An 11,967-nucleotide genomic window follows, 5' to 3' on the forward strand; every position below is an offset into this window, starting at 1 on the left:
GCACTACTGGGTGTTTGCCCTAAAGATACAAATGTAGTGATCCAAAGGGGCACGTGTACCCGAATGTTTATAGCAGCAATGTCCACAATAGCTAACCTATGGAAAGAATCAAAAAGGTTTTTGTTGTTGTTGTTGTTGTTGTTGTTGTTTTAGGTCTTATTATGTGTGATAGTCTCTCTCCTTGACTCAACCTTTAGAGAGTTTTCTCTGAATCTTTGTTTCAATGAAGCCTCATCCTTGAACATTGTCTTTGAACCTGCCCCACTTGTAGCAAGCATCCTGCTAATTCATGTTAGTGAGAATCTTCCACGCTTGGTATGTGATCAGCTTGACCTGCCTATAGGAGGAATTCTAAATCTGTTTAATTAGAATACCCCTGATCTGGACATTTCCTCTTAGTAACTGCCTATCACTGACACTTCATTGCCATCCTTGGCTATATTCACAACTCCTGTCCTTGCTCTATTCACAACTTGAGGCCAGTTCTACACTGAGATTTCTGTCCCTTTGTTGCAGAGTTGTGCAAGTTCTGAGCAAAACAACGGCTGTACCTACTTTCATGGATCTTGCAATTAAATGGGAGATGGGCATTAAACACACATTCACAGAGACAGATGACCACTTAAAGCTAGTGCCCTTAATGTAGTTCTGGGGGCAGTTAAGGAGCCAGACAGAACTTAATATCGATATCTAGTCAGAGGTACAGTTCAAGAAATAAAACCTACCCTAGTATTTAGACAAGAAAGGAAGTTAAGTACATAGGAAATTGTAGGGAGAATGGCAGAGGAGCAGAGAAAGGGGGACTGCCAGTGCAAGTAATGACAGTCAGTTCTAGAGTGCAGCCGAATGATTGTTCTCTGGGAATTAGAGAAACTGCTGCTTGGGCACTACCACTATTCCATCTCAGCTGCTTTGGCAGTCATGTCTCAGTGAACTTGCTAACTGAAACAGCAACATAAGCACGGCCATGGCCTCATATTGCCTTCAAAAATGTGTATCTCATGGCGGTACCTATGGGTACTCATGGCGGCCACAGGGGAGGAGGGTCTGGAAATGCCTTTTTAGGTACTCTAATACAGGATGGTGCCCAGAAGGATATGAGAATGGATGCTGTGTGCCAATTCACTGTGTCCTGTACAGTGCACCCTTTGGCAACCCAAGACCCATACTTAAAAAAAAAAAAAGCAATTTCAACATGCACCTGCCTAAAATATAGCAGCCAGTCTTTATACAAATAGAAATATTTGTATTTCTCCCCAAATTTCTTTGTCACTGTATCCATAGCTGGTTTATCATCATCCTTCGACTCCAGTCATAATCCTAACCTGATAGTCTATAACTGGAGGACCAAATTACAAACATCACAGTGTGTATAAAACGTTGGGGAAAAGGAAAGAGGCAAAAAGGAAAGTCAGTACATACATAACAAAGCAAGGAAGACAATAGGAATGGTCATGGATTCCTTATTCTGCAACTGGTCCTGAGCTCGCAAATGTCTTCAATGATAACTTTTATCCTCATCCCACTCCCTTTATTTTTGAGTTCCTCTGTGAGCACTGAAATTGGTCAGAGATTTATGCCCAGTAGAGGAATTAAACCTTCATTCCTGAGTCATCTTTATTCTTGGTAGTTCTGCCTATATTGGGTTGTTATAATCTCCCATTTATATTTTGACCAAGAAGTATAGAAGTACTAACAGGTGAGCCTATAAAATTTCCTGGGCTCTACATATATATCTCTTTGTGTAGAAACAACTCAGTTTTTCCTTAATACTCAGGATCAATTGTGCTAGTCAAAGCAGTTAACTTCTTCACCTATTTGTTAAGTGGCATGGAAAGACCAAATTACTCCGTTGTAATCTTAAGAGTTCACAGGAATCGCTGGGTGTCATCATGGACAGAAAGCAATCTTCCTTTAGGGCTAAGACTTATAAACCGTCACAGACCAAAGTCATGTGAATGGAAAGCTGAATATTCTGAGTAGTCTTTAGATGAAAGATTATGTTTCCTCTCTCAGTTCCATCTCTTGGTTTCCAGAGTTGTATGAGTTACATATGTTACATTATTATTATATTATTACACAGCATTCAATTCTGCTATACAAAACACTAAAACAAAACTCATAAAATGTGTTAGTAAGTTAGTAACCTATGAGCCATGTTAAACATAAAATAAGTATGTTTTCTGTGTGCTGAACATAGATATAAAGGGATGGGAAGGCCAAGAGCCACCTAACATTCCTAATATGCTAAATATACATGAGGTATCTGAGGCACCGTATATTCTTGACACACGGAATGTACATAAAGAAAATGGGGTACTCCAAATTTATGAAGTTGAGATTTAGTCACACATTAGTGAAACTTCTCCTGAACCCATATGTTCTGTGTCCCATAAATGCAAACAAAATCCATAGGTGTTGGTGCAGTAATTGGCCAGCTACAGCTTTGGCCAAGGGTATATGGTCTTTGCTTCTTAGATACGGTATGTTGACCCCAGAAACTTCTGTCTGTTAGAGGACTTTCCTTAAGCCTTAAGTGCACTTGCACGGAGACAAACCATAAATGACTCTTAATCTCACAAAACAAACTGGGGGTTGCTGGGGGGAGGTGGGATTGGGAGAGGGGGAACGGGCTATGGACATTGGGGAGGGGAGGCGAACCATAAGAGACTATGGACTCTGAAAAACAACCTGAGGGTTTTGAAGGGTCAGGGGTGGGAGGTTGGGGCAACCTGAGGGTTTTGAAGGGTCAGGGGTGGGAGGTTGGGGGAACAGGTGGTGGGTAATGTGGAGGGCACGTTTTGCATGGAGCACTGGGTGTTGTGCAAAAAGAATGAATACTGTTACACTGAAAAAAATAAATAAAATGAAAATTAAAAAAAAAAAGAATAACCTTTTCCCCTTACTTTCTGTCATGTGTTTTAAATTGAATTAGCCATGTGATATTTGGGCATCTTCATTTCGTCTCTGAGACTCCTCTGTATTCAATGACCTCTAGGACAGCTTAAGATAATTCCCACATGACTTTTAACAAAAAGGTACCATATATTGGTCAGTAATTTAGATCATATTTCCTATTCTGGAAGACTCATCCCAGAGTGCCCTTATTCTCCAACAGTGTTTTCTCCCAAGTGGTGCCATAACTGAGTCTTCAATAGTACATTATACGCTTTTAAAAGGCCAGTTGCTTCAGGCAGCTTGTGGCATATGATAACACAAGCATATCCAACTGATTTGAGTCCATTTTTTCAACCTTTGCATTATAAACAAATGCATTGTTCAAAAACAATGTTATATGGGTCACTCTGTTACTGTCCCATTACATAAGTCAACAGATGCAGAGGTATGGTCACCAAAAAGATAAATCTGTATGCAGAATGATTGTCTATTCCAGTTTGGATAAATTGGTTGCCCTTTCCATAATGGAAGGAAACCAATATCATAACCTGTCATCAGATGGATGACTGGCTCCCTAGTGGATGGTGAATTGTGAGAGTGTTGACAAGTTTGGCAGCTTGGGTACTCAGCATTGGCTGTATCAAACAATCCATGTTGTTGAATCCATGTCTTAACCTATCTTCTTGCTGTTATAAATCTTTTATTTATGAAACTATTGAGCAAGCAAGGGGAGGTGGCAATTGAAAGTAACTGCCTAATAGTCACCTAATTGGTCATTTTATTCTCATATTCACATAATTATTGAGAGTTCTTCAGCTAGGAATATTTCCTGAAGAGAGGTCAAATGGGCATTAATATCCACAGAGATTCTACCAGTTCTGAAAGTTCCTTCCACATATCTCTTCCCCTTTATCTCCTTATTACCAATCCTCCAAATCATATCCACGCTTCTGGCAACCTTTGTTTCCACACAAAGGGAGCAAACAGATGTACCACTCAATGATCTGCCCACTTGGAAGATGTCTCTTCTCTATGGTTTTTCCGGGCAATAGACATAGATGAAAGAAGTGCCAATGCAACAACATAAAACTCATTGGTAGGGTAAACAATTGTTCAAGCAACAAATTTGAGCATAGAGCCAATCTTATATATACCGTTTCTACTTTATATAGGTCTTTTGTTGTCCAAGCTTAGCTTTATAGTTAGTTCATTAAAACAAAACAAAACAAAAATGATGATAATGTTTGCATGGCCACTTGGTGGTCCAGTGGTTCAGTGTTTGGCCTCTCTTAGCATCCATTAACAAAATAGAATATTTTTCTCGAAAGGATAGTAATAATAAGTCTCAGGAAAAAGGCCTGATTTTTTTTCAGTACTCCAAATGTCTACCTTATTAATCTCCTATCAGATTTGCAAGATTTTCCAAACTACAAACCCATCTGCTTCAAACACTATAGGAATCATTGAATTTGCTGAATCATTATGACCAAATGGCAGAGAGAATAGCTTATACTATAGCCTGAATAAGCTGGAGAGTCTACTCTTATTCTGGAACAAACTGAAAATTCACAAATGTAGCAATTACTTGATAAAAGTATTGAAACAGCACACCCAAAAATGGTATATGTTGTTTTCAAACATCCAGGAAGCCCACCAAGAACTGGACCAATTCTTTTGGAAAGTATGTTTGGACATGTCTCACTGAACTTTCAGAAATATGAAAAAGATTGGAGGTCCTAAATTTTCATGGTGCAGAGGGTAGTTTCTTCTACCTTCTGGCATGTATGCAAATTACAAAGTTAACTTAAATATCATGTATTCCCAGCTCTCCAATTTTAGTCACCTGATGTCATTAAATAGTAGACCTGTGTAATATCCTCTGGTATGGTGAGACAATCAAGGTCCCTGGAAGTAATTTATGATAGAAATGAGAAATGTTAATTAACTTGAAAACAAACCACTCTAGTGTTCTTTGCTTATTGAGATAAAACAAGAAGATACTTTATAACCATCTCTAGATCAATAGCTGAATATAAGATGTCACAACTCAGCTGATTTTTCCAATAGATACCACATCTTTTTTATTATTATTATTATGTTCAGTTGGCCATTAGTTTTGACGTAGCGTTCAATGATTCACCCAGTGCTCATCACAACACATGCCCTCCTTAATACCCATCACCCTGTTACTCCCTCCCCCAACCCCCTTCTCCTCTGAAACCCTCAGTTTATTTCCCTGGGTCCAAAGATGACTCTCGACAGATAAATGGATAAAGAAGATGTGGTACATATACACAATGGAATATTACTCAGCCATCAGAAAGGACGAACACCCACCATTTGCGTCGATATGCATGGGACTGGAGGGGATTACACTAAGTGAGTAAGTCAAGCAGAGACAGATGATTATCATATGGTTTCACTCACATGTGGAGCATAAGAAATAGCACAGAGGACTGTATGGAAAAGGAGGGAAATCTGAAGGGGGAGAAATCAGAAAGGGAGATGAATCATGAGATACCACATCTTGTACAACAGTAGCTGCTGAAGTCTCCACTTGATTGAATGTACACTGACCTGCTTTTCTCCAAAATATAGCCAATTTCTTCTTGGATGAAAGAAGCAAGTGAAATGGGGATAACATAGAATCACTACCCCTACAACTTAACTCTTGGAATTAATAAGTGGTTGTGATACTCCATCATGATTATTAAAATCAGGCTGCCATTTGTCACATCTGGGTCATTTCTTCAGTTGAAGAATTTAATAAAAGTTAAGTTGGCTGGATATCTATTTTATTCATGAAGTTATGATGAGCAATTATCCACTCCTAGAGAATGGGTGAAGTCATTTATCTACTTCTATACTCTTGATGCCTATTATAATCATGTTCACCCTATACCTGGTAATAAGTGTTGCCATTTGACCTCCCCCACTTCAGGATTCCATTATTCTCACTTAAACATGGAGCCCATTTCAAGGTCAGCATCTGCACCTTCATCTCTGTCCAAAAGATGACAGCCTCATCAATGTATTGGTAACTGCTTTAGTGAAGGAAATACCTTGGACTGTCTTAGAAGACAGATTAGAAGTTAAAGAAAGTCAGATGATAAACACTCCTCTGTTCATATGCCCACAATTCTCAGATTCTACAATATACTGAGAAATTCCTTGTCTTGCACCTTCACTTGGTGTGAGCCATCATGGAGTCCACACTTCAGGCAACCAATCCTGCTGGCAGTTATAGTCAGCTATAGATACACACTCCGGTGCACACAACCATATTGGGGAATTTCGATCAATGTGTTTTTTACTTTTCCCACCTGGTGAAGCTCCTTTCAAATCCTATTGCCACACACACTACCCAGTTATTTGCTAATAAAAACCAACAAATACTTGGCATTTTTGCATATTTTAACCTTTTCCTCTTTTAACCTTTTCCCCATATTTTAACCCTGGGACAGGATTCTAATTCTAGGTCCCAGGCAGGAAGGTAGTAAGGACTGGCCAAGAGGAGAAATGCCATTCCTTATACACCTCAGGCAAGTTAGTTCCCCAAAAAAGGAAGAACCAATTTTCTACAACAGGGATAAGGGGCTGCTACTGGCAAGAAATTTTAATCAGATTTAGACATTTGGTATAGTCACACTAATGTATATCCACTTAACATTTCCATCTGAATTTTCTGGGTTCTTCATCTTTCCCAACCAAGGCCATAAGTTTCACAGAGGAGACCTGGTGAGGCTGTGATTCAGCCCACATTATAATTCAGCAATAAACAAGATCAGACACCGTGTGCTTTTTTTTTCCCCCCCAACAGCTGCTCTGCAGCTACAAGATACAAAAGACTGTGGGAAGTAGTCATGGAGGCTCCCTGGGCCTCTGACGTGCCTTAAGCAAAGTATTTAAAACCCTGAGCTGTTGTTTTCTTTCTCTGCATATTTCAGTCCAGTCAGAAAGAGCTAGCCTACCCCATAATTATTATATTTATATTCTTATCATAAAATTCTGTTGAAGAAATCATACAGCTTACCAAAACTTTGGCTTAATGGGCATTTCATTCCAAGTACCTCAGGTAATAATTTCAGTAACTGATTTTTTTTTTTTTCACTTGAAGCCAAGAATTGCCAATGTTCCATTACACACTAATAGAATTGTCTCTTTTATAACCAGGTAAGGCAACCAATACCAAATTTATATCCTTGAATAAATAGATCTGCAGCCAGTTTGGGTACCAAAAACTTCATCCAACAGGAATAAAATGCTAGAGATAGAAATCATCCAGTGATTTAAAACAGGAGAGGATTTAATACAAATATTAGGTTTGCACAACATATTAGGTGTGCATAATATTTGGACTATTTATAGGTTATTTTATTTAACATCTTCACTTCCAACCTTCATTGTAACAAAGCCATGGTTTACCAACATTTAGAACAAACACTATTTTGAAATTATTTCTATGTCACCCATGTAAAACTCTTCCTTCCATTGCCTATTTAAGAGGTGAACTTAGGGGCACTTGGGTGATTCAATCAATTAAGCGTCTGCCTCTGGCTCAGGTCATGATCCCCGTGTCCCAGGATCAAGCCTCACATCAGGTTCCCTGTTCAGTCTCCCTCTCTTTCTGTCCCTCCCCCTTCCTCTTCTCTCTTCCTCTCTCTCTCAAATAAATTTTAAAAGAAATTTTAAAAAGTAATTTAACAAAAAAATTCTATCGTCTATGGAGGCTGACATTAGTCCCAGAAGAAGAGTAAAAATAGCTAAGTAAGGAGAAATCTGGGATGACCCACCCTTTAAACTGTTGTGTGCAAAGACCTTTTATTGTAACTTTTATCCAGAAATCAGGGCTCTCCTGCTATTGCCTCTTGACCCCAGGGAAGTTAATGACCAGACACTGGAACTCTAATTGTAGCTACACTGGCGGGCTGCCTCTGTACCTGTGACCCAACATTGATAGGAAGATAGTCTCCACTTCAGGATTGTCTTGATAACTTTGTGTATGTGCATATAATTGGCAAGCTTCACTGACATACAGAATTCTACATACAAAGATGTCCTATACATGTGCCAGATTTCTTCCAGTTTAAAAAAAAAAAAGCAGAAGTTTTATGGAAGGAATTAGGAATCACACCTAGGGCTTTGTCAAAAAAGTTAACTCTTACAGTGTGTACCCCAGCATGCATTACTGCATTCCCTGCTTTTATTTTATCCTTGGAAGTTGTAATACTTTGAAAAGCCCTATCATTAGTTTTCATTTTAGTTTTATTTAGTTTGAGCAGAAATGTATTTTATTGGGGTAGCAAGGCACTAGAAATAAATCATAGACCAAGTGCACCGTGGGAGGGATTAGAATATTGCAATCCACATTATGGAAATGTGGATGCAGTACGTGCTTTATATGCATTTAAACTCATTTAGTACTCACACCAAGTCTATGACAAAATGATGGCTACAGTTTAAGCAACCTGACCAAGGTCACATGGTGAGTAAAAAGCCAGGTTAAGATTTCCACCCACGCACTCAGAGATGCTGCAGAAAAGCCTAAGGTAGGATCTATACTTTAGGAACATTCACACTAATTCTCTCAAACTTTTTTAGAGAATAAGAGGTGGCTTCTAATGATGTGTTTGCTGGGTTGTTTGAGTCATTTGCTGTGTTCCAGTCAAGGGGCTTAAAGCTTTTTTCAGAGATGCTAGACTCCAACAGAAAAGACAAAGCAAGACCAGTGAGAGAGAATCTAGCACATGTATATAAATACAGTAATATTCACAAAGCATAATTATTAAAAAGCAGGAAATTTATGGCAGCAAATGGTAGTGTAATGGCAGAGTCTTAAAGAGAGAATTCAGTCATTATTATTATTATTATTATTATTAATGAACTCTCCCTCTTCTAATTTGCTTCTATAGAGAAGGTTCTCAATGGCTTTCTCAAAGATGAAAGAAGATAACAAAATGATTCTCAAGGATATCTAATATATCTAATTATCTTATCTATATGCTATATATATGTTGGTGACTAAATCTTACTTTTTGCCTGCCAAGGAAAGCTGGGTCATGGTCTGCATTAAAAATTAGTAATTGGATTAATCCACCAAGTACCTCGCTGTTCTGATAAAATACACAATTTTGGGAATACAATGCTCAGATTGGTCATTTCCAGATCTCTTTGGCTTCATCTGCAGAATGGCCCACCACAGGCTCACAGCAGAGTCAGCACAGTTAGGTAATTAGGCAATAACGATGACTGCAAGAAAACCTACTAGTCAAGTAGCACAATGTGGTAGAAGGAAGCACCTGGTTTGAAATCCTAAGCCCTATGTTTCAAAGCTTCAGATGCCTCCATCATTAATGGTCAGATCTTCCCTAATTCTTTCAGGGGGCTTCAGTTTTCCCTTCTCTGAGATAGATGATACATTTAATGATAGCAAAAGAATCTATAAACATAAATCCTATGAACAAGCACTCTAATCTTAGCCAAAATCAGAAGGGAAAATTCAGCAGCTCTCCAGCATGGTTGAGTCACTCATTCATCGTTGCCATTCTTTGGGCATATTGAAAACTAAGTGGAAGAAAGTAAAATCAGAAGTCTTAGGATTTCTGGTGGAGTCCAGAATTGTACTTGCATTACAGAAGGTAAATTTGGTGTCCCGAATACCTGATAGTTTTTTTTTTTAAAGATTTTATTTATTAATTTGACAGACAGATCACAAGTAGGCAGAGGCAGGCAGGGAGAGAGAAGGGAGGAAGCAGGCTCCCCGCTGAGCAGAGAGCCCGATGCGGGGCTGGATCCCAGGACCCTGGGATCATGACCTGAGCTGAAGGCAGAGGCTTTAACCCACTGAGCCACCCAGGTGCCCCTACCTGATAGCTTTTCATTCTCATCCTTTTTTTGCCCCATGGATTATCGCTTTCGAGGAAAGCTGCTTATGTTAAAATCATAAACCACTCCAAAAAGACAATTCAACTCTTTTACTCCTGTCAATATTTTGTCAACATAATGAGAAAGTTGCTGTCCAGTTAACTGCATTTGTCAAGTAGTATTGTGGCTTGAAGAAGGACACCTGACCACAATAAGTGAGAGTCACCCATTTTCCCAGTGTTCAGCCAATAATTAAGAAAATTTCTGGGATCTTGCTGGTATAGTCGAAATAATCAGATCATGAGAGAATGTTGTTACAGAGTAAAGACTGCCTGCTCTAGAAATCGTTTTCATTTTATTTTAGTTTTTTAACCTCCCTGGTAGTCTAGTGGTTAGGATTCGGCACTCTCATTTTACTTTAGTTTTTATCTATCTACACTTATTCTAAGGAAACCAGTAACCAAAGGGTCAATGGGACGAATCCCAGCTACAGATTTATTAGTGCAGCTACAACTTTTTAACCAGATCTTTTCCCTTTGCCTGTAAATTTTTTGGATCTGAGGCTTGCTCTCCTATCTTCTCTGGCTGCCTCTCCAATAAGCCCTTTCCTTGCTACATATCCCATGGCTCAATGATTATCTTTGCTGTGCATCCAGCAGACAGAATAGGATTTAGTTACAGTAAACCATTAACCATTTTGGTTATCTTTTTTTTAACATTTTATTTATTTTCTTATTTGAGAGAGAGAGAGAGAGAGCAAGCACAAGAAGGTAGAGTGGCAGAGGGAGAAGCTAACTCCCCACAGAGCAGGGACCCTGATGTGGGGCTTGATCCCAGGACCTGAGCTGAAGGCAGACACTTAACTGACAGAGCCACCCAGACACCCCTGATTGTCTTTTTCTTATACATTTTCTTTGAATATGGAGTTGAGAAATTTTGGTTTTATTTGGCTTTAAACCTGGGTTTAAAGCTCAGGTGGTTAAGATTCTGCATTCCGTTCAGGTCATGACCTCTGGGTCTGGGAATCCAGTCCCACATGGGACTCCCTGCTCAGTGGGGAGTCTGCTTCTCCTTCTCCCTCTGCCCCACCCCCCCACTCGTGTGTGTGTGTGTGTGTGTGTAAAAGAATTGAACATTAACTATTTTTTGTTTTTGTTTTCCTTTTTTTTACAGCTGGTTTTTTTTTAAATTTTTATTTTTCAGGTATATTTGGGTTATTTTCTCAGAAATTTGACAATCATCAGAGAAGGGGAAAGGTTAAATATTGATTGGCTAAACTAGGTTTGCCATAAACATGCAGCAAAATTTGAACCTCATGTGTAGGTATTCATGTGTCTCATTCAAATTCTAGAACTAAACAGTCAAGGCGTTACGACTTGAAGTTAATTTTATTTCGCGTTGTTCAATGAGTAGGGAACACCTTTGGGTTCAGTCTTACACCTTCCTATAATTGTAGTCCTACTTCTGGTGAAATTTAGCCTTGAGCAGAAGTGTGAAGCAGGCTGTGGCAGGTTGGGGTGTCAGGGAAGCAGACGCAGACAGAGATGAGCGCACACTAATAGACAGGCTCTTGCAATTGACAGCTGTGAAAGCGGTGAGTGGGGAGGAAGGCAGGGTGGAGGGAGAAGTGAACCCAAGATCAAATCTCAGCTGAAGCTGAAATTGAACCTGCAGCCCATTTGTGCCGAGGCGCCTACCAGTCATCAGGTAAGAGTGGTGGCCTGGGGAAGAGGGTAGAACCTTAGAATCTTAGCGAATACTCTCCCTTCAGCCTCAGGCTCTCTACCAAGAGTGCTAGGGCACTTCATAGAATACCAAACACACAGGCAAAGCTTGTTCCCCTTAATGCTGCCCCCAAATTTGGGATCCTTTTCAGTGGCTGTCCATCCTAATGGCCTGCGCTCCAAACTCTTCCATTTCTCCTTTCTCCAACCATACTCAACCATCTTTTGTCCCATCCTCTACTGGTCTTTGTTATATTTGGGTAAGACACATATTCCTATCCCCCTTCATGATGGTTAATAAACACTCCACTTCTTGAAAATCTAGGTATCACCTCGCTGTTTCGATGAGGATGCCCGGAATCAAAGGAATGAAGAAACTGGTGGGCATTTTAAGCAAAATGGAGGGTGATAGGGCGAAGGGTAAGAACCACAGGGAATTTAAGTTTTTTTAAAATGACCTAGTTACATGGGTACACATGGT

Source organism: Meles meles, chromosome 6, assembly GCF_922984935.1.
Source record: "Meles meles chromosome 6, mMelMel3.1 paternal haplotype, whole genome shotgun sequence".
Classification (NCBI taxonomy): domain Eukaryota; kingdom Metazoa; phylum Chordata; class Mammalia; order Carnivora; family Mustelidae; genus Meles; species Meles meles.